This window comes from Rhinatrema bivittatum, chromosome 16 (assembly GCF_901001135.1).
Source record: "Rhinatrema bivittatum chromosome 16, aRhiBiv1.1, whole genome shotgun sequence".
Taxonomy (NCBI): Eukaryota; Metazoa; Chordata; class Amphibia; order Gymnophiona; family Rhinatrematidae; genus Rhinatrema; species Rhinatrema bivittatum.
The window spans coordinates 16,974,494-16,995,004 of NC_042630.1; the positions used below are offsets into that span (position 1 = coordinate 16,974,494).

The 20,511-nt window shown below is 50.6% G+C and overlaps 1 non-coding gene across 1 annotated transcript; it reads right to left on the minus strand.

Annotated features, from left to right (window-relative positions):
* Positions 1-2,879: 2,879 nt before the first annotated feature.
* On the minus strand, positions 2,880-2,953 carry TRNAI-AAU. Its single transcript has one exon. It is a non-coding gene; the product is annotated as a tRNA-Ile (tRNA).
* Between the last annotated feature and the right edge of the window lie 17,558 nt (positions 2,954-20,511).

The window sequence follows — 20,511 nt, forward strand, 5'->3', positions numbered from 1 at the left end:
GCTGACATAAGATATGCCATACTGGGTCAGTCCAAGGCTCCATCGAGCCCAGCATCCCAACAGTGGCCAGTCCAAGTCACAAGTACCCAAACGTTAAAAAGATCCCAAGCTACTAATGCTGGCAACAAGCAGTGGCTATTCCCTATTGATTAATAGCAGTTTATGGACTTCTGCTCCAGGAACGTATCTAAGCCTTTTTTAAACCCAGCTACACTAACCACTATCCACATCCTCCAGCAATGAATTCCAGAGCTTAATTGTTCATCAAGTGAAAAATAATTTTCTCTGATTAGTTTTAAATGTGCCACATGCTAACTTCATAGAATGCCCCCTAGTCCTTCTAATATCCGAAAGACTAAATAACCTCTTCACATTTACCCGTTCTAGACCTCTCATGATTTTGTAGATCTCTGTCATATCCCTCCTCAGCCGTCTCTTCTCCAAGCTGAACAACCCTAACCTCTTTAGCCTTTCCTCATAGGGGAGCCGTTCCATGCCACTTATTAATTTGGTCACAGGGAGGTTATTGGAGCTGGGAGGGGTTATAAGCAGCATTCACAGAGGTGTAGGTTGGTAGGTAGGGTAAGAGTTTAGGACAGAGGGCACGGATAACAGAATTATTACAAGGAGTGTAGGCCCCATGGCAGGACTGTGCACATAGATAATAGCACAGGTGCTGGCCCTGCGGCAGGGGTGTGTGTACAGATAATAGGGTTATCATAGGCACTGGCACATAGTAAACCCTATGACAGGGTTGAATGCAGAGAGGCAACATCACAGGCACTGAGTCGCAGAGCATAGGCCTTGTGGCAGGATTACATGTACAGATAAGAGGGTTACTACAGGTGCTAGCACTGGGCTGTGTGTACAGAAATGGTTAACACAGGTGCTGAGGCTGGGACTACAGTCAAGAGGACTATCACCGGGGCTGGGCTATCGCAGGCACAGATAAGAGGACTATCGCAGGTGCAGGGCTGCGTGTACAGATAAGAGGACTATCGCAGGCACTGGGCTGCGAGCGCAGATAAGAGGACTATCGCAGGGGCTGGGCTTCATGTACAGATTTATTTATTTTACAGGTTTTATATACCGTCATGCATGCACAGATAACAGGACTATCGCAGGCGCAGATAACAGGACTATCGCCGGGGCTGGGCTGCGAGTGCAGATAAGAGGACCATCGCAGGCGCAGATAACAGGACTATCGCCGGGGCTGGGCTGCGAGTGCAGATAAGAGGACTATCGCAGGCACAGATAAGAGGACTATCGCAGGCACTGGGCTGCGAGTGCAGATAAGAGGACCATCGCAGGGGCTGGGCTGCATGTACATATTTACTTATTTATTTTACAGGTTTTATATACCGTCATGCATGCACAGATAACAGGACTATCGCAGGCGCCGGACACTGGGGCAGGCCTGTAGTCTCTGCATTCTCCTTGTGCATTCCTTGTTGCCACGGAGACTTGGGCAGAGAGGAACGGATGTGGGGGCGGGGGCGGTCTCTGGAGCCTTCCTTTCTCTCCTATTAGCTCTGCCAGGGCTGGTGATGTCATGGCTGAGACAGCCAATGAAAGCAGGTGCCTGTACTGGGTTGCTCGAGAGGCTGAGAAGGCACTAGAGAAGGGCATGGAAGAAAAAAAAAAAAAAAGTCGCACACACACACTGGCACAGAGTCACCCAAAGATGCACATACACACACTTGTGCACACACAACTACCACCCCGTGCACACAATTTAACAGCCACGCAGACTCAGAAGCAGGCACATGGAGGTTAAACATGCCAGTAGAATGGGGGCAGCTGGGCACTGTCCAGTAAGGTGATGAGGACAAATAACCAGGAAGCAGGACCTAGTGTCACTGCAGGCCACGGAGAAGCCAGGCTGGTACCAGCGTGCTAGGACCCCCACCCCAAAAACCACCTGAGTCTGTGCCGGTGGGTCAGAGGCGAGCGGCTAGTCTAGCAAGACCACGGAGCCCTAAAAGGCTGAATGCTTGGGCAACAGCAGCAGGTAGTCCTGGCAGATGTGCATATTAGAAAGCTCAGAGGGTGGGGCAGCCAGGGAGAGGAGATCCTGATGCTCATCTATTCAGGATGGGGGGAGAACCAGAACCAGTCTGGAGAAGGAGCAGCAAGATCCTGCGGACGGCCGGGCTCTCTGGCTGGCAACCGCAATCAATGTATGCTCAGCAGTCTGGACTAGAATAACCGGGCAGACTGGATGGGTCAATTAGCTGGGTTGGTTTTTTTTTTGTTTTTTTTTTTTAAATCTGCAGTCACTGGCAAGACAATTTGCACATGCACTGCCAAAGTAATACACAGAGTGATTAAAAAATATTTAACAATAAGGATAGAAAATTACAACGCACAGGGAGGACAGTAAAAGAAGTTCCAGGTTCTGGTGCTGGCCAGGATGGTCGGGTCATGTTACGTTCCTGGTGACAGGATACAAACATATTTTGCTACCGTTTCCCCCTAGGATGAGCCGGGCATCTTGCCTGCTCATTCTTTTCTGTTTGCACAGCACAGGAAACGCATTCCTGCTCCTGTTTCTCTGGCTTGGCACTGCAGGTAGAGTCCGGCCTTCCTGGGGTCTGCACCCGTCTGTCTGTTATTTGCGGTCCTGAAATCTGCATTAGGTGAGAGAGTTTGTCTGTGTACTGCCGGCGGAGGGGAGGGATTCTGGGAGCGTACCCGGCTAGCAGTACAGCTTGTTCTGCCTTCTAACCTGCACCACCTGCCCTGCAAGGTGGCGTCTACACCCAACACCCTGTCTGTGAAGAAATTACTTACTCCTGGATTTACACTTCTAGAGATTCAAGTCATAACTTATTTTAAAACTTTTTTTGTACTGAAGAAGAAAAAAAAAAAGTAATGGATGGCCCGTACGGGGATCGAACCCGCGACCTTGGCGTTATTAGCACCACGCTCTAACCAACTGAGCTAACCGGCCACATGCAGCCTGCTGGAGACAGATTCACTCCAGCCATGCCTCCTCCTCTCTCAAACATTACACTTTTGCCACACTCCCTCCCATCTCTTACTCCTGGGGGAACTCTGCTCAAAAATATTTAAGAGTTCTGCACACAAAAACTTAAAATTCTGCAAAATTCTGCATATATTATATTGGCCAAAATAACACAAAACATGACAGTAATTCATTTAAAATGTAATACAAAAAGTTATTATTTAAAGAAGCGGAGTTTCCCTAGAAGTTCACTGTAAGAGTGTCTTCCTCCCTCTCTCCCTACTCCCCTGGCCTGGCTCCTCTCAGGCTCCAACTGCCCCACCTGCCACTCTCTCTCCCCTCCCAGAGTTTGACCCCTCACACAGGCGCTCTCTCTCATGCACACATACCCAGACAGGATCCCTCTCTCCCTCAAGCATACACCCTCACACAGGCTACCTATGTCTCTCTCACACACATCCCCTCACGCAGGCACCCTCTCAGACACACGAGCTCCCAATCTCTCACACACAATCTCCTCACATAGGCTCCCTCTCTCATCCCCAGCCTCGCAGTCTTACACTCACAGACTCGCTCTCACCGGGGCCTGCTCCATCCTTGCTGCGAGGCACACTTGGACCCGTTCCATCTTTGCCGCAAGTCGGAGCCTGCCAAATTCTGCACAGAATCTGAGCAGGAAGGGAATTCTGAGCTCCGTAGTAGCACAGAACTCCCCCAGGATAACTCTCTCTCAAACACACTCTCTTTACTCCCGTCTCTTACACACACACCCTCTCCTCCCACACTCGCTCCCTTGTGTGCATCTCACACTCGCTCCCATTGCATGTGATTTTGTATGAGAGAGACATATGCGAGGGAGGCAAGTGTGTGTGTATGTTTGAGAGACAGACACATGCAAGGGGAACGGGAGAGTGTGTGTGTGTGTGTGTGTGTGTGTGAGAAACAATTGCAAGAGGAGAGAGCGAGCGTTCATATGTGAGAAAGACGTGAGGGGAGCAAGTGTGTGCATAAGATACATGGAAAGGGAGCAAGCATGTGTTTGCATGAGAGAGAAGAGAGCGTGTGAGAGACATGGAAGGAGAATGATCCGTGTATCCCTCACGCATGCTCCCCTTGCGACCCAGACACACGCTCAAATCTCGAGGGGAGCGCGCGCGCACACATGTGCGCGCACGCTCCCCTCGCGTCTCTAACACGCATCCGCTCGCTCGTCATCACAGGGTCTTTGCTCAGGATGGCAACTATTCCCCACGGGTCGAGCCCTAAGGTGCAGGCTGCAGCCAGAACTTGATGACCAAGAGAAGTACTAAGTGGCCTTAGAAAGCTGAGGTTTCAGGAGGCCTTGCCACGGCTGGACTTCCAGCGAGGATCAGGACTCTGGATCAGTCTAGCACTGTTTCCACGGGCACAGACCTCAGCAGACTGTTGGCGCAGGAAAGGTGCGTCAGGCATGGGATCCTTCAATCTGACGACACACCCGGTGCTGGTCTCATCAGCGGCTGCATGGGCGGCCTCCACCAAGGTTGATTTAAGCAGATGTTACTGTGGTGTTCCCAAGAGTCATCCAATCTTGTGGGTAACCCCAAGCGCCCATAGCCGAACGTCACGGACTGAGAGTCCTTTAGACCGCGGCATGACGGGTGCAGCCCGCTAGGCCAACCAGCTAGGCTCACGTCAACAGCAGGCAGACACGCTCAGACTGGGAAGGGAACTAGGCTTCACCTGTACCGGCCTTTTCCACGGCAGGTCGGGAGCTTTGTTTCGGAGGCCAGCAGGACTTGGGCGAGGAACAGCCAAGAGAGCGGTCAAGCAGCATGTGGACACGGCCGCAGTCAGCAAACAAAAAGGCAGGCGAAGTCAGACTCCCAGGCAAGGGTCAGGGTAAGCAGCAGACAGTCCGAGAGGATGCAGGAAGGCAAAAGCAGGACACAAAGCTTTCTGACTGATTATAGACAACCAGCAATGAGAGTCCGTTTAATTGTCCGGCTACAAGGAAAGTATGCTTAAGAATATGGCTAATTAATTGATAAGCAATGAGGAGAGACTTCAGTCTTATTGTGCTATGATATTTATTTACGATGTATTATTTTGATTTGTGTTTTATGTGTTTTTTACCTCTTTGTTATTACTAATTTGCATTATTGTCTGACTTGATTAAAAACTATGATTGGCGAAATAAAAATGTTAAATAAACAAATAAATAAGCAAGCCCGGCAGGCAGAGAAGAGCACCATCGTGACTGACCTTTTTTTTTTTTTTTTTTAAGTGACCTTCCTTATACACCAGAGCTGGGATGACATCAGCCAGCGCCCACAGGAAATGCTGGCGGTGTGGTCCATAAAAAGGGCTACAGAAAGTGGAGGTGGTTTCGACCAGGCCCTAGGAGGCAGCAAGCTGCGGGGAAGCTATGCCGGGAGTGTCCGGAGGTTAAGGGGCTTTACACCTGGGGTCCGGGGGACACAGGCTCCACCCCCGCCACTCCTGACCACACATGCCCCAATCCTGCTGACCCCTCCTAGGTTTTTCCTTATAGAAGCAGGGCAAAAAAAAAAAGTTTGCCCGCGTGAAAATGTGCTGCTGGTTCCCCAGTTGTGGGTCCACTGGGTCATAGATTTCCCCAATCTTTAAAGTGGTGCAGATGGCCCAAACATGCCTTGCATTCAAGATTTGGCGGACGATAAACTCTTCATAGCCCCGAGCTGTAACAGGTATCAGAAGGAAGCGTTGGTGTCCTGGAAATGGGTTGGGCTCGTAGGGTTTCAGGAGGGAGATCCGAAACCCTAGCTGGAAACACAGGTTACCTGGGAGCAGAACCTTGAAGGCTACCAGGCTGATCGGCAAATGGTCCCATATTCTTCTGGGTCAGCTTGGCAAAGGGCCTCCGGCTTTTCACGTTGCAAGCTGAGATCCGGATTATGTACGACCACAAAAACCACAGAGCCCCGTTTCCTGCCTGCAGACTCTTTTTGGGATTCTTTTGCCTTTGCTAGGGTGCAAGTCCACTGAACGAGAACATGGCTGAACTCCTTGGCTAGCCAAGAACAGTGAGGTCTAGGCATACAAGTTACTGTACATGAATGGCACCACAGGAAGGGTCTGCGCCCAGTTGGTTTGCTGGCAGCTGCAAAACAACCACCCCACAGGTACTCTTTTCCAGGGTTTAGTTTAGGTGCGCTGTTTGCCCGATAAGACTGCGGATGGTAGGCAGACGACAAACGAAAGTTGAACGCCTGAGAGCCTGGTGACTTTGGTTCGAAACCAATGTGGGAGGGTATCCCATGCATTCAAAATTACTTCAGAGAGGAAGGAAGACCAGCAACAGCCACTAGGCAAGCCATTTTGAAAGAGTCCACAACTAGGGATTGCGGATGTGCCTTGGGACGGTGGTAATAAAGTTCCTGAGAAATCCATTGCCAGGACTCACTGGTTCTGACAATGCCACGGAGGCAGCTTGTCAGCACAGACCTCTCATGACAATACGTACTCCACGACATCCTGGCTTTAAAATTTGACTAACCAAAGTCTTAGCTAACCATCTCCTTGCTCTTGCAGAGTCCTGCCAGCGGAGAATCATGACACATCAGAAAGGCCTCCAGAAGGGCAGATCCTTGTAGCGCATGTAGGTTCTGCCTCTTGTAGAGACCCTTTTCACTGGCACCACTCGCCCTCATGTTCTGTCTCCATTATCTGTTGACATTGAGTCCGGCCAAATTCATTCTTGGATATTTCTGTTCTGATTAGCTCGACGATATCCAGATGTAAGGTACCCATGATGAAGCTTTCTAGTTAAAGGTCAGGTAGCTGCTGCTGACTCTTCCAACATCCCTCCAAGATTGAGCATCTGCCTTGCTATTCTGAGAGCTAAGCCAGTAGGTCAAAAAAAGAAACGTGACCAGCAAGCTTGCCAGGAGCTCACATTCCACCAGATTCTCCGGTATTCCAGATTCTTGTGGTTGGTGTACACTTTGACTTGATGCCGTGCTCCTTCTAGGATGTGTCACGACTCCTCAAAAGCAGTTTTAATTACTAGCAACTCCTTATCATAGATGTGGTAATTCCTTTTGGCGGCAGTCAACATCAAAGAGAAGCAGCACAGGGTGCAGAGGGTTCCCGGGCCCCTTCCTCTGCCATAAGTTTGCACAGATGACCTCTCTAGATGCCTTGGTCTCCACTAAATGGTAGTTTAGGGTCAGCATTCACCAAGACTGGGATAAAGGTGTTCACCTTGTTCAGGCTGCAAAAAGCTTACCTGTTCCGAGTCCCATCTGAAAAGGGGGGGGGGGGGGTGTTCTTTTCCAAAACATCGGTCAATGGGATGCGATTTTAGAAAATACCTGTACGAACCACCAGGAAAAATTGGCAAACTCGAAGAAACTCTCCATTTTCCTGTTCTTTGGAGTAGGTCAGTCCACTATGGCAGTGACATTGCAGGCGTTTATGGTCCATCTGTCAAATTGGCATTTTGCGAGTTTGACATACAGCCCTTGTTGTCACAGGCAGTCCAATACCTTCACGCATTGCTCGTGCAGGGTTGGGTAGCTTGAGAAAGTTAAGATATCGTCCAGGCAGATGACCACATGTCCCAAAATACCTTGTTTACTCAACTTTGAAATGTGGTGTTGCCAAGGCCAAAGGGCATCACCCAAATACTCAAGTGGCTGTAATGGGCGCGAAAGACTGTTTACCACTCAATCTCGCAAATGGGAATAAGGTTATAAAAACCCCTGCCCCGAAGATACATTTTGGTGAAAATGAAGAGAGTCTGAAGACATTCTAGGAGTTTATTGGTCAGAGGGAGTGGATAATGTTTCTGGCTCGTCAAGGCGTTCAATGCCTGGTAGGCGAAGAGACCTACCAGGAGCTCCAGCCAGCAAAGTGGAGGCCCTAATAAACCCTAGTTGTCCTGTAGATACTCTCACAGGGTTCAGAGTTCTGGTTCAGATAAGGAAAGCAGAGTTGCTTTCCTATATACAGGTGTTCTCCTGGGGTAGCAGGTTTATTTACCTTGGTTCTATTTACCTTGGTCATTCTTTTGTTATCTCAGTGTTAATCTCTCTTTTGCCTTCTCTTCATTCCAAGTTGCATTTTATCCCTGTTTTATTGTAACTGCTACCTTATTCTTCTATCACATGTTAATGTTTTTAAGTTATTAAGTATTTATTCTGTTGTCACACCTTGTTATTTGTAAACCGGCATGATGCAACTCCCATCGCGAATGCCGGTATATAAGAAATTTAAATAATAATAATAATAATAATGTCAGTCCTCACACATGGTTGACATCATGGGGTGCAGCCCCAGTCCGGAACTTTGATCTCAAAGATTCTAGAACTTTCAAACATGCCCTACTGAGCATGTGCAGCTATAGTCATCACCCTGCCCCCTACACAGAGTCACTCAGTCCATGATATAGCTAATACATGGAGAAACCAACTCCCAGGGGAGGCGGGAGGGTTTCATGAGAACTGACATCTTGCTGTCCTCTGAGAACACCTGTTACAGGTAAGCAACTCTGCTTTCTCAGAGGACAAGCAGGATGGCCCGAGAGCTTCAGTGGCACTAGTGGGCTCAAGAACTCCAGTGATAGATGGCCTCGAGGATGACCAGGGCACTCAATGGCAATCTCAGTGCCTCGTTAATGGTGCTCGTCCTCAAGAGTGGCAATTATTGGCCTAGAGAATAGCCATGCCCGCACCTAGACGGCCTCAAGGACATTAATAGCATCTAAGACCTCGGAGACATAGATGGCCCTGAGGGGGACTATGATGCCTGATGGCAGTCCTGGTCCCCAACACTAGAGGTCAGTGCCACTACCCCAAAGCCCAAGGCGCTTGACTCCTCTTCATCAAGACGATGCCTTCGGCACAGAAGGCCTTTACAGCATCAAAGGCAGTTCCGCACCATGATGGTATCAATGGCGTCCAGGGTGACCATGGTACTCAATGGCAGTCCTGGTCCCTGATGTGGTAGATCAATGGTTTGCAGGTCACAGATATGTATGGGCAACAGTTACTGGGCATGGCACCGAAGGTGCAGCAGCAAGCTGCTTGCCCAAGATCCTGCTCATCCTCTCTCTCAAGGAGACTGCGCTGCCATTACAGGCAAGAAGGAAGGGGGGCTACATCACCCAGGGCTCCTGCCCATGGAGACTGGTTCCTTTGAATGTGGTGAGGATGAGCTCTCCCCTCCACAGTAACAGTGTGGTCCTTGATCTCTTCACTGTCTGAAGCTCCATTGATGCCAATTGATCGGTGAAACGACATGGAACTCCTGCTCGGAGAGATCAAAGTTCCAGACTAGGGCTCCAGCCAATGTCGTCACCCATGGGTGAGGACTACCATCCTGTGCTTGTCCTCAGAGAATTAATTTGCCCAAATGGAACTTCAGCTCCAGCCTGAAGGCTGTTCGAGCAGTGGGGGCCAAACTGTCTGCCACTTTATCAAACTCACCCCAATATTCGTGGTTCTTTCTGGGCAAGAGGTTCCATTTTTCAACCACTGAAGCACACCTTCGGTTCCTCAAGGGACCTTCCTCTGTCCAGCTGCTGGAGCCCAATGTTAGGCAGGCAGTACCTTGAGGAAAACATGAGTTGTCAGATCTTCCAAAGGACATGGGGCTCCTGTCGTTTCAAAACAGGGTAGCCCCAAAATAATAAGAACGAGCTTATTCAGGCTCTGTACTAACTGGCTTTGCTCTTGTTGGTTATGGATCCTAGTCAAGACTAGGGGTCCCATGTCTGAGACCAGTGGGCCTGACGCCATTAATGGTCTTGACAAATTCCTTTCTTGCAGGTAAGGACATATTACTGTCCAGCAAAGGCAAGGTCTGTAAAGTAGATTAATGCCAGGATGAATAATAGCTGGCCTGGAAGGCCACAGAACAAACATGACCCCTCTTGGCGATTTCTCTCCTCCTCTTCATATGACAGGTGGCGCTTGGCACCTTCAACCATCCTAGGCTCTTGGCATGGAGGGGGCACAGCTTAGCTCCTGAGGCCAGACAACTCCAACCCTTTTTCCTAACTGAAGTTCACACAACCCTCTCCCTCAATCCTAGTGCTCAAGGTGAACAGAGCTTCTAGGCTGGGTGGAGGATCTATCTGGACTAATTCAGGGTGGCGCCAGTCTAACAACGAAAACGTGGTCAAAGAGCAGCCTCATTCTAGTTGCCAGAACTCTGTGGCAAACTCCGTGACTGATCTCCACCTTCACTAGAGTCTCACGGCCGCTAGGCTCAGTTTTGTTCACAAATGCCAGGTACGGGTAGTTGTAAAGGAATTGACTTGAGGACAGTGTCATCGTGATCCAGCATGGGCGCTACCCAAGCTAGGGGCTACCTTGGATAAGAGACTTCCTGTGAACCCTACCTGGAGGGTATCCAAGCGACAGGTGTAGGGGCACCATGGAACCAGAGTTAGAATTGGTGAATAAATCCCCACAGCTCATCTTAAGTCCAAACGTTTCAGGCAAGGGCAACCAAGACGCTATGGTTGATTCAGCAGGCAGGAGTAGCCCCATGAAGGGTGGACACCTGTTGCTGCAAGGTCTGGAGTTCAGCTTGTACGCCCTGGGCTGTCTCTATAAGGCTTTTCAAAATCTCTGATGTTGCAGCCGGGGCCCTCCCCAAGTGGGTTGGGTTGGTCCAAGTTTTCCCAGGTTTCTCTATCTGATGCTGCAGCTATTCCACACACACATTGAGCCTGAAGGTGCATGGCTGGGACCTGAGGCCAAGGGAAGTACCTAAGTGTCCGGGGCAGGCCTCGACATGGCTGGTCTTCCAGCACCGATCAGGAAGGTGAGCCGGCTGAAGAGCATTTCCACGGGCTGCGGAGACTGTAGGTCCAGCACAGGTGTGGGTAGGCAAGGGTTCCTTATGTCCAGCCCTCAATTGGGCGACGCCTGGAGCCGGGAGGTATATAGGCAGCCTACCCCGGGCACCTAGGTTACTGCTACTGTGGATCCCCAGTCAGCCAGTCTGGTAACTAACCCAGACACCCCAAGCCTGCCGCTCCAGAGGACACGGGTTCCTGACATCTCACCCCCGCTCCCCATGGCTCCTACAAACCCGCCCTCCCCCTCGCTCCCTACATTTCTCTCTCTCTCACACACACACATATTCCGGCTGCAGCCAGACCCTGTCTGTTGAATATTTAATAGCAGCAAGTTACCAAAACCCAACCCATGCATTAGAGAATCCCAAGGGCAGGGAGCAGGAAGCCCCAGCTCTGCTTAATGCAGGATCTCCTCCCAGGACACGAACCTCCTTCCTGTCTCACCTGCTTTCAAACACTTTTTTGGCTGGGATATATATATACAAAAACCTTGGATAATCCTCTTTTCAGAGACCGAGTCGGGGATTCAAATCGAGGCACAGGGAGCCCATGAGGTCTTGGAGGCCACACGCACGGCCAACAGCAACGGTGCTTGGTGGTGGGACATGGGAGTCGGATTAATGTAGACAAAATCTGCCTTGCATAAGGCGATTTCCTCCACGTGGCTCTGCTTTACGGCCGGGGTACAGCCTTAGCAGCGTGGACTGGAAGCGCGGCGCAGACCGGATGGCACAGCTGGTCTTTGGCTGCTGCTATCCTATTTTGTGAAAGCACAGATCAGATCAGGGGATTAGAAGAGGAGGCGACTGGCCCCCAAAGCTCACACAGAGTGACAGAGCCGGGGAACAGAGCGCTGAGCTCCCGGGAGACGGTCAGAGAGTCCACCAGGAAGCCTGGAAGAGCAGCATCCTCCCCAGCCCAGGGAACGACCCTCTCGCGCCCCTGGACTCGCTGCTCCCCTCACACATCTGGATCTGCACCAGCTGCGACGGGCGCTCGCGTGCAAAGGATTCTCTCTCTCTTGCGTGCACCAGTGAGACAGGATAAGAGCCGGCACCTCGTGCTCATGCAACGTCGCGCACTGTGTTTCGAGAGAACCCCATGGAGCAACCGCATTACAGAAAGGCACGCACATGCTTGAAAAGGAGGGGTGAGGCCGACAGACAGGCGGCAGGGTGCACGGCGCCACAGACACATGGGGCGAGGGGGGGGGGGGGGGGAGAAAGAGGACACGCCACAGAGTTAAAAAGGTTAAACGACTTTGCTGCCCGGTTTTCACAGGCGGCACAGACTCCGGGGCGGGGGGGAACGTAACACAAAGAGGAGGAGGGGAGAGCAGCCGGCTCCATTCACAACAAGATGATGCAACTCCACGCAACAGCCAAGGAAGAGAGCACCCGCCCCAGCAGGAGTACCCCAAATCCAAGCCTTGCATGTGAGGAATGACCGCAGGGGCCAGGGAGGGCACAGAGACCCCCCCTCGACCCCCATCTGCCCGTAATTCAGAGGCTTTTGGAAGAGAGCGCTTAAGACTCCCCCCATGTCCTTAAACTCAACATCAACTCTTCTGAGCAGGGACTGCGGCGGCAAGGTCCGCCCACACGAGTGCTGGAGCGACGTCACTCGAGCGCGGGGGTCGAATCAGAGCCCAGGTTGGGTGCTGCCGCCTGAGGGGCAGAAGGAGACCGTGCATCAAGCCAGTCCTTGACACATACAAGGGACGGGATGCCAGACCCTGGAGGCACAGAGAAGGAGACGGGGAGGGGGGTCAACGGGCCCCTACGTTGTTGTGCTGGCTCCAGAAGAGGGGAGCAGGGGTTTTTTTGGCATTTCTCTGAGATTCCTTTGTGTTTTGTTCTAAATCCTTTTCCTGACCAAGCAGCGTCCGGCCCCAAGACAAGAAAATGATGAAGAGGGTTACCCAGGGGCAGCAGGGTTACGGACAGGGAGACGTGGGGGAAGGAAGCCAGTGGAGGGGGCTAAGGGATCATGAGACGGGGACAGGAGGGAGAGAAGACAGGGCGTTGTTAAGGATCAGAGGATGGGGAAGTGAGTGACAGTGAGAGGAGGAAGGGGAATGGGGGAGATGACAGAGAGAGGGGGGTAAGGAGATTAAGGATAAGGAGAGGAAGTGGAGGAGGGAATTTAAGGGATTTCAGAGGGTGAGGAAGAGGAGGGAGGCAGTAGAGATTGCAGATGAAAAAGAGGAGGAGCTCAAGGGATGATGGAGAGAGAAGGGGAGGAGGGACAGGAGTTTAAGGTTTCACAAACAGGGAAATGGGACAGGTGAGCTCAGTGAGAAAGGGCCTCAACCGAACCAGTGCCAGAGCCGGGAGCAGAAATGAGGTACAGGAGATAAAGCGACCCCCCCCCCCCCCCCAAGGTCACACACACAGAGAACCAGTGCCAGAGCAGAAATGAGGTACAGGAGATAAAGGTCACACACAGAGACGCCAGGAAGGGGCTGGGGGCCTTATCCTATCTCTTATCCTCCAGCCATCCTCCCCTCAGGCTGCAGTAAGCTTATACCTGTGGTTACCCCACAGCACCTGTCACAGGCTGCACCGACAGATGGGCCCTGTCCTCCTCTCAACCAGAATCAGACAGGCAGCAGCTGGCCTGGGAGGAGGAAGACGCCACCCAGCCCTCACCCAAGGGCAGAACAGGTGGGGCTGAAGGCAGCACCACCTTTACTCGCAGGGTCCCCCTGACAGATGTCACTGTAAAGAGAGCCTCCGCAGGAAGATGCAGCGGCCAGCTCTCAGGGTCATTTTACCTTCTCTCTGCCGGAGCCATAGGAATGGCTGCAGACACAGAGAACCCTCCATCATCATCATCATCAGTACGCTCAGATCTAATGGCAACAAATAAGATGGAGACATTTAAAGAGGTACTTAATGTCTTCTTATCTGCACCATTTTACTAACTCCCTGCTCCAGAAGAAATGGAATTTCATTATATCACGTATTAATATTCAGCTCTTGGTGAAAAGCAGAAAGGGAGACACTATTTCTCTTTGCCTGTTGGAAATTGGGAGTTTGTGTGTGCACTTTTCTTTTCAAATGGGTGCTTGCAAGATTATTAAATATTAAATTGCAAAGAAAAAAAATACAGCAAATGTACTTAACCCAAAGGGAAATCAAATCAGCAATAAGAGGCAAAGCAATCAGAACCTGCATGAGCCTGACCAATCCAAAGCAGTAAGCATCAATGCGCTGAAGCAGCAGCCTAGCCAGCATCAACACTTCCCAGCGAATTCGCCCGTTTCCTGGAAGCTAACAACCTCCCCCCCCCGAATTCCAAAAGCTGGACTGGCTTTCTGCACCGGTCTACAGATCCGGAGGGAAGCTCGCAACCCGTGGCCTGGAACCTAACTGACCAGGCAGTCGGACTCCCGGGGTGTCAAGCCAGAGAAGCCGATCCAGTCCCGCCTCTGCCCCACTGCATACAGAGCAATGTTCTGGGGGGGGGGGGGGGGGTCTCTTAGGGAACTACATCTCCCTGCATGCAACAGGAAAAAAAACAAACCAGGACTGAGTGGGTCTGTCTGGATCAACCTGACCAGAATCAATCCTCACCAGGCAGGGTCATGCCAGACACAGACAGCCCTTGCTTCTCCGCGGTTTCAAACTCCAGTCCTCGAGCGCCACAAACAGACCTGGGTCTGGAATCAGAACAACCTACGGAAACCTCTCCCCTGAAAATTCCCCCATGGAAATCCAGAAAGCCCTCAAAGTTTGCCATCCCAGCTTTACAGGAAAAATTGGGCAAAGAACTAAAAGAAAAACACAAAAAAAAAAACTTTTAACAGGAAACGCTCCAAAGAACAGACACGGCAGTCAGAGCTGCTACCTCACCCAGGCCAACAAAGAAGCTGATCCAGTCCTGCTTTTAATTCCCCCCCCCCCCCACTGCACGCTGGGAGATGTAGTTCCAAGTTAGGCAACAAGAACGAACAAGTCCCTGCATGCACTGGGAATAAAAACAGGAAGGAATCAGCAGCTGCCCCTTCCAGAACCTAATTACAGCACCAGGAGCCGGGGTGTGAGAAGGGCAAAGAGTGGACGGCAGCTGGCGCAAGCAACCGACATGGCGCAGGGCCTGCTCCCGTGAGAGGCGATGCTGCGAGCATGCGCACCATAGAAGGAGCCTCCGACCGATGGGGCAAGCTGGCCACCTGGTGTTGAGAAAGCAGCATTACACCAGGGGCTGGTCAGGAAGTGTGCCAAGCAGAGAACAGGCAGCAGCGCAAGTTCCTGCCTGCTTCCCTTCCCCACCACAGGCAGCAGCACCAGCAAAGGTTTAAATCTTGCCTAGCACAGGTAGCAGGAGTGCAAGCTTCTCTCTCTCACACACATTGCCCCATCACAGGACAGGTACAGCGCAGGCAGGAGTACAAACTTTCCTCATATACACACACTGCCCTAGCACAGGTAGCAGGAGTGCAAACCTAAGAACATGCCATACTGGGTCAGACCAAGGGTCCATCAAGCCCAGCATCCTCTCCCCAACAGTGGCCAATCCAGGCCACGAGTACCTGGCAAGTACCCAAAAACTAAGAAGATCCCATGCTACTGATGCCACTAATAAGTGGCTATTTCTTAAGTCAACTTGATTAATAGCAGGTAATGGACTTCTCCTCCAAGAACTTATCCAATCCTTTTTTGAACCCAGCTACACTAACTGCACTAAACATCCTCTGGCAACAAATTCCAGAGCTTAATTGTGCATTAAGCAAAAAATATATTTTCCCCCCGATTAGTTTTATATGTGCTACTTGCTAACTTAATGGAGTGCCCCCTAGTCTTTCTATTATCCGAAAGCATAAATAACAGATTCACATCTTCCTGTTCTAGACCTCTCATAATTTTAAACACCTCTATCATCTCATAAGAAATTGCCATGCTGGGTCAGACCAAGGGTCCATCAAGCCCAGCATCCTGTTTCCAACAGAGGCCAAACCAGGCCACAAGAACCTGGCAATTATTCCCTCAGCCGTCTCTTCTCCAAGCTGAAAAGTCCTAACCTCTTTAGTCTTTCCTCATAGGGAAGCTGTTCCATCCCCTTTATCATTTCGGTTGCCCTTCTCTGTACCTTCTCCTTTGCAATTATATCTTTTTTGAGATGCGGTGACCAGAACTGTACACAGTATTCAAGGTGCGGTCTCACCATGGAGCGATACAGAGGCATTATGACATTTTCCGTTTTATTCACCATTCCCTTTCTAATAATTCCCAACATTCTGTTTGCTTTTTTGACTGCCGCAGCACACTGCACCGACGATTTCAATGTGTTATCCACTATGACACCTAGATCTCTTTCTTGGGTTGTAGCACCTAATATGGAACCCAACATTGTGTAATTATAGCATGGGTTATTTTTCCCTATATGCATCACCTTGCACTTATCCACATTAAATTTCATCTTCCATTTGGATGCCCAATTTTCCAGTCTCACAAGATCTTCCTGCAATTTATCACAATCTGCTTGTGATTTAACTACTCTGAACAATTTTGTATCATCTGCAAATTTGATTACCTCACTCGTCATATTTCTTTCCAGATCATTTATAAATATATTGAAAAGTAAGGGTCCCAGTACAGATCCCTGAGGCACTCCACTGTCCACTCCCTTCCACTGAGAAAATTGCCCATTTAATCCTACTCTCTGTTTCCTGTCTTTTAGCCAGTTTGCAATCCACGAAAGGACATCGCCACCTATCCCATGACTTTTTACTTTCCTAGAAGCCTCTCATGAGGAACTTTGTCAAACGCCTTCTGAAAATCCAAGTATACTATATCTACTGGTTCACCTTTATCCACATATTAACTCCTTCGAAAAAGGGAAGCAGATTTGTGAGGCAAGACTTGCCCTGGGTAAAGCCATGCTGACTTTGTTCCATTAAACAATGTCTTTCTATATGTTCTGTGATTTTGATGTTTAGAACACTTTCCACTATTTTTCCTGGCACTGAAGTCAGGCTAACCGGTCTGTAGTTTCCCGGATCACCCCTGGAGCCCTTTTTAAATATTGGGGTTACATTTGCTATCCTCCAGTCTTCAGGTACAATGGATGATTTTAATGATAAGTTACAAATTTTTACTAATAGGGCTGAAATTTCATTTTTTAGTTCCTTTGGAACCCCGGGGTGTATACCATCCGGTCCAGGTGATTTACTACTCTTCAGTTTGTCAATCAGGCCTACCACATCTTCTAGGTTCACCGTGATTTGGTTGAGTCCATCTGAATCATTACCCATGAAAACCTTCTCCATTACGGGTACCTCCCCAACGTCCTCTTCAGTAAACACCGAAGCAAAGAAATCATTTAATCTTTCCGCGTGTGTGTGACACACACTGCCCCACAAGAGAGCAGGCACAGCACAGGAAGCAGTAGTGCAAGCATCGTTCTCACACATGCACAGCCCCACCATAGAACAGCTACAGCACAGACAATAGTGCAAGCTTCCCCTTCCCCACACACACACTGCAGAACAGGTACAACACAGGCAGCAACAGTGCCAAGTGTCACATACACCTTGCCCTACCACAGAACATAAGAACATGCCATACTGGGTCAGACCAAGGGTCCATCAAGTCCAGCATCCTGTTTCCAACAGTGGCCAATCCAGGCCATAAGAACCTGGCAAGTACCCAAAAACTAAGTCTATCCCATGTTACCGTTGCTAGTAATAGTAGTGGCTATTCTCTAAGTGAACTCAATTAATAGCAGGTAATGGACTTCTCCTCCAAGAACTTATCCAATCCTTTTTTAAACACTGCTATACTAACTGCACTAACCACATCCTCTGGCAACAAATTACAGAGTTTAATTGTGCGTTGAGTAAAAAAGAACTTTCTCCGATTAGTTTTAAATGTGCCACACGCTAACTTCATGGAGTGCCCCCTAGTCTTTCTACTATCCAAAAGAAAATGGCTATAGCACAGGCAGCATCGGTGCAAGCTTCACTCACACACACTGCTCCACCACAGAACAGGTACAGCACAGGCAGCAGCAGCACTACAAGCATCTCACTCACACGCACAAAACAGAACCCCACTGCAGAACAGGCAGCATTAGTGCATGCTTTCCCCTCCCCACAGAACAGGTACAACACAGGCAGCAGTAGTGCAAGTTTCTCTCTCACACACACACATCTTAACATTTCCTCCAGTTCGTAAGTAATGCAGTAGATATCTCAGAGGACTGCCACCGCTACCAGTCTCCATTAAAAAGGGAATCTCAGCAAACGTAAGCAGCAGCCCTTTTGTTACTTTTTTTTTTAATTAAAGGTGCAAATGCGTAGTGCCTCTTTGTCGGCAAGCCATGCACAGAGCTAACTCTGCGGGGAATACTAAGGATTCTTGCTATCCCACCCCTACCCCTGCACATGGCTGGCGATGCCATCACCTCACTTGATACACGGCTGCTCCTACAGGGAAACAAACTGTGACATCATCAGACGGTGACCTCCCATGCCAGAGCTCGGTGCCGTGTGCCATTCCAAGTCTGTAATCAAATCCCCTCAGCTTTGCAGGTCAGGGAAGGGAAAACTACCTAGCTGTAAGCAAGAGGGGTTACAACACGACTACAACCCAGCAGAACTCCAGAACCCAGATACTAATCACCGTCTCTCCGGGTGCAACGCTGGGGGGGGGGGGGGGGAGTCACTTTACATCCCCGTGCCTCAGCTCTAATCCCAGGCTCTGCCGCCAGCCATGAGTGTGTGACCTCAGGGTCATGCCTTGGGCTGTCAGGTCCTGTACCCCAGAGGTGGCTGCCAGTCAGTTTCTGAAGTGTTTAGTACCGGCAGGCACCTCGGGATGCTGGGAGTGGCAGGTACTAGAAAGATGGGAATTATCCTAATGCTAACACTGGGCAATGTCTCAGTTTGGATAAGGTCTCGTGTCGAGGGAGCATTCGAAAACTCTGGGCATCTGATCACACCCGAAAGGTGACAATGCCCGGGGGACTTGGAGTGGCTGAACTGCTATACAGCAGGAAACCGACAAGGTGCCGCCTGCTGATGGCAACGGACCCCATGGCTTGCAAATGGGTGGTCTCAGAGCCTGCCCCGTCCCGCTGGGGCAGTCTCCGGTGCCTTTCGAACGGAGAATCTCCACGTGCTTTACAGTGCAAATACATCAGAGCCAGGCAGGCTCCGGCAGCTGAGATAGGAGAAAGGATCAGCGTAAAGTTCATTACAAGGGGGTAAGCGAGGCCTTCCCCAGCTGTGTGGCAGAGCTTTAAGGTGGCATCCCCAGCCTCCTCATACCTGCAGTGCAAAAACCCACAGGGTTTTATCACAATTCTCACAATCAGATGTTAGCGGCAGCCCTGCAGGCCAGGTATCCTCTACCGCATGGGCATAAACACCGCCAAATAAAGGTGATCCAAACTCCTACCCCCTTACAGGGCCTTGCACAAGTGCCAATCCCGGCCCTGGCGGGTAACAGCAGCAGCTTGGCCCCCCCTCGCCCCTCCATTTTGCTAGTCTTTCCCTTCAGCAGCAAAGCCGGGGCCCCTCCCATGCCGAGGAGCTCCTCCCTCTCCCCGGGAAGGTGTCGCTCACCTCTCCCGCGCAGGGGCCCGAAGTCTCCCAGCCCTTTCACTCCTTGGGCCACTTCTCTGGTCCTTTTCGCTGTTCCCTCCCGGGGGATGCCAGACTGGATGGGACCTGAGATCTCTGACCCCAGACAGAACTTTCCTCTCCTTATTAAATTTTTTTTTTCTGCAAACCCTCCTCTTCCTGGAATTAGAAAAAAAAAAAAAAAAGGGCATACATCGGGGGTTGGGGTTTTTTTTGGGTCTTCCTCTTGCGAACCCGCCACATTTCTAGCGGCGCCTGTCATTTTGGCATTACGGATTGCGCCATGGCGTCTCGTGTGCAAGGGCCCCGGGTCCCAGCTCGCCATGTGCCTCTCTTTGGAGGCAGAGCAGCAGCAGCCGCGCCCCCCGATCGCCCTTTGGGGAGGGGGGCAAAGTGCGAAGCTTCACGAAACTAACCACCCATGGGAATGCATTTCTTTCGAGGGGGGTGCACGTTTTGCAATCGCTTCTGGCGCCCGATTTAGGTCGTCACAGGAGGAAAAAATAAATGAATACATTTTTTTTTTTTTTGCAAAAGAAAATAATAATAAAAGGAATTTTAATGCATGGCCAGAGAGGGCTCCCCCTACCCCGAAACCTGAGTTGGGGGGGGGGGTGCACGTACAGCTCGGGACTCCACAACCCCAGGTTCCTGTGTGGGGTTTGTTTTGCACCAGATCTGTTAAAAAAAAAAAAAAAAATCTAACTCAATTATTTCTCCCTTCCCCCGCATAACTTTACCCCACAGCTGCAGCCCCACTTTTCAGGACCTTCAATGAAGATAAAAGGAAAAGCAGCAATTACAAAGCAAAAGCTCCCTCCGGAATAAGGGCGCCCCCACCCGCTCACCTGTCCCCCTACCCAAGAGCTTACCCTGGCATCCGGTCTTACCTCATTCCGAAGGGGTCTTCTCCAACACCTGGAGGGAAGGGTGGGGGATGCCCTGACTCCCCTCTCCCCTTCCATCTTCCTCCTCCTTTTCATTCCTGCACCTGGGGGGCGGGGGTGCTGGAGTCCTTCGGCGGATGAGCGATAAACAGAAATGTTCTGCTCCCTTCTGCACACATCCTTGTTGCCGTCGCTGGTGTTTCCCTGCTGCTGGCACCCTCTCTCCCTCCCCGCA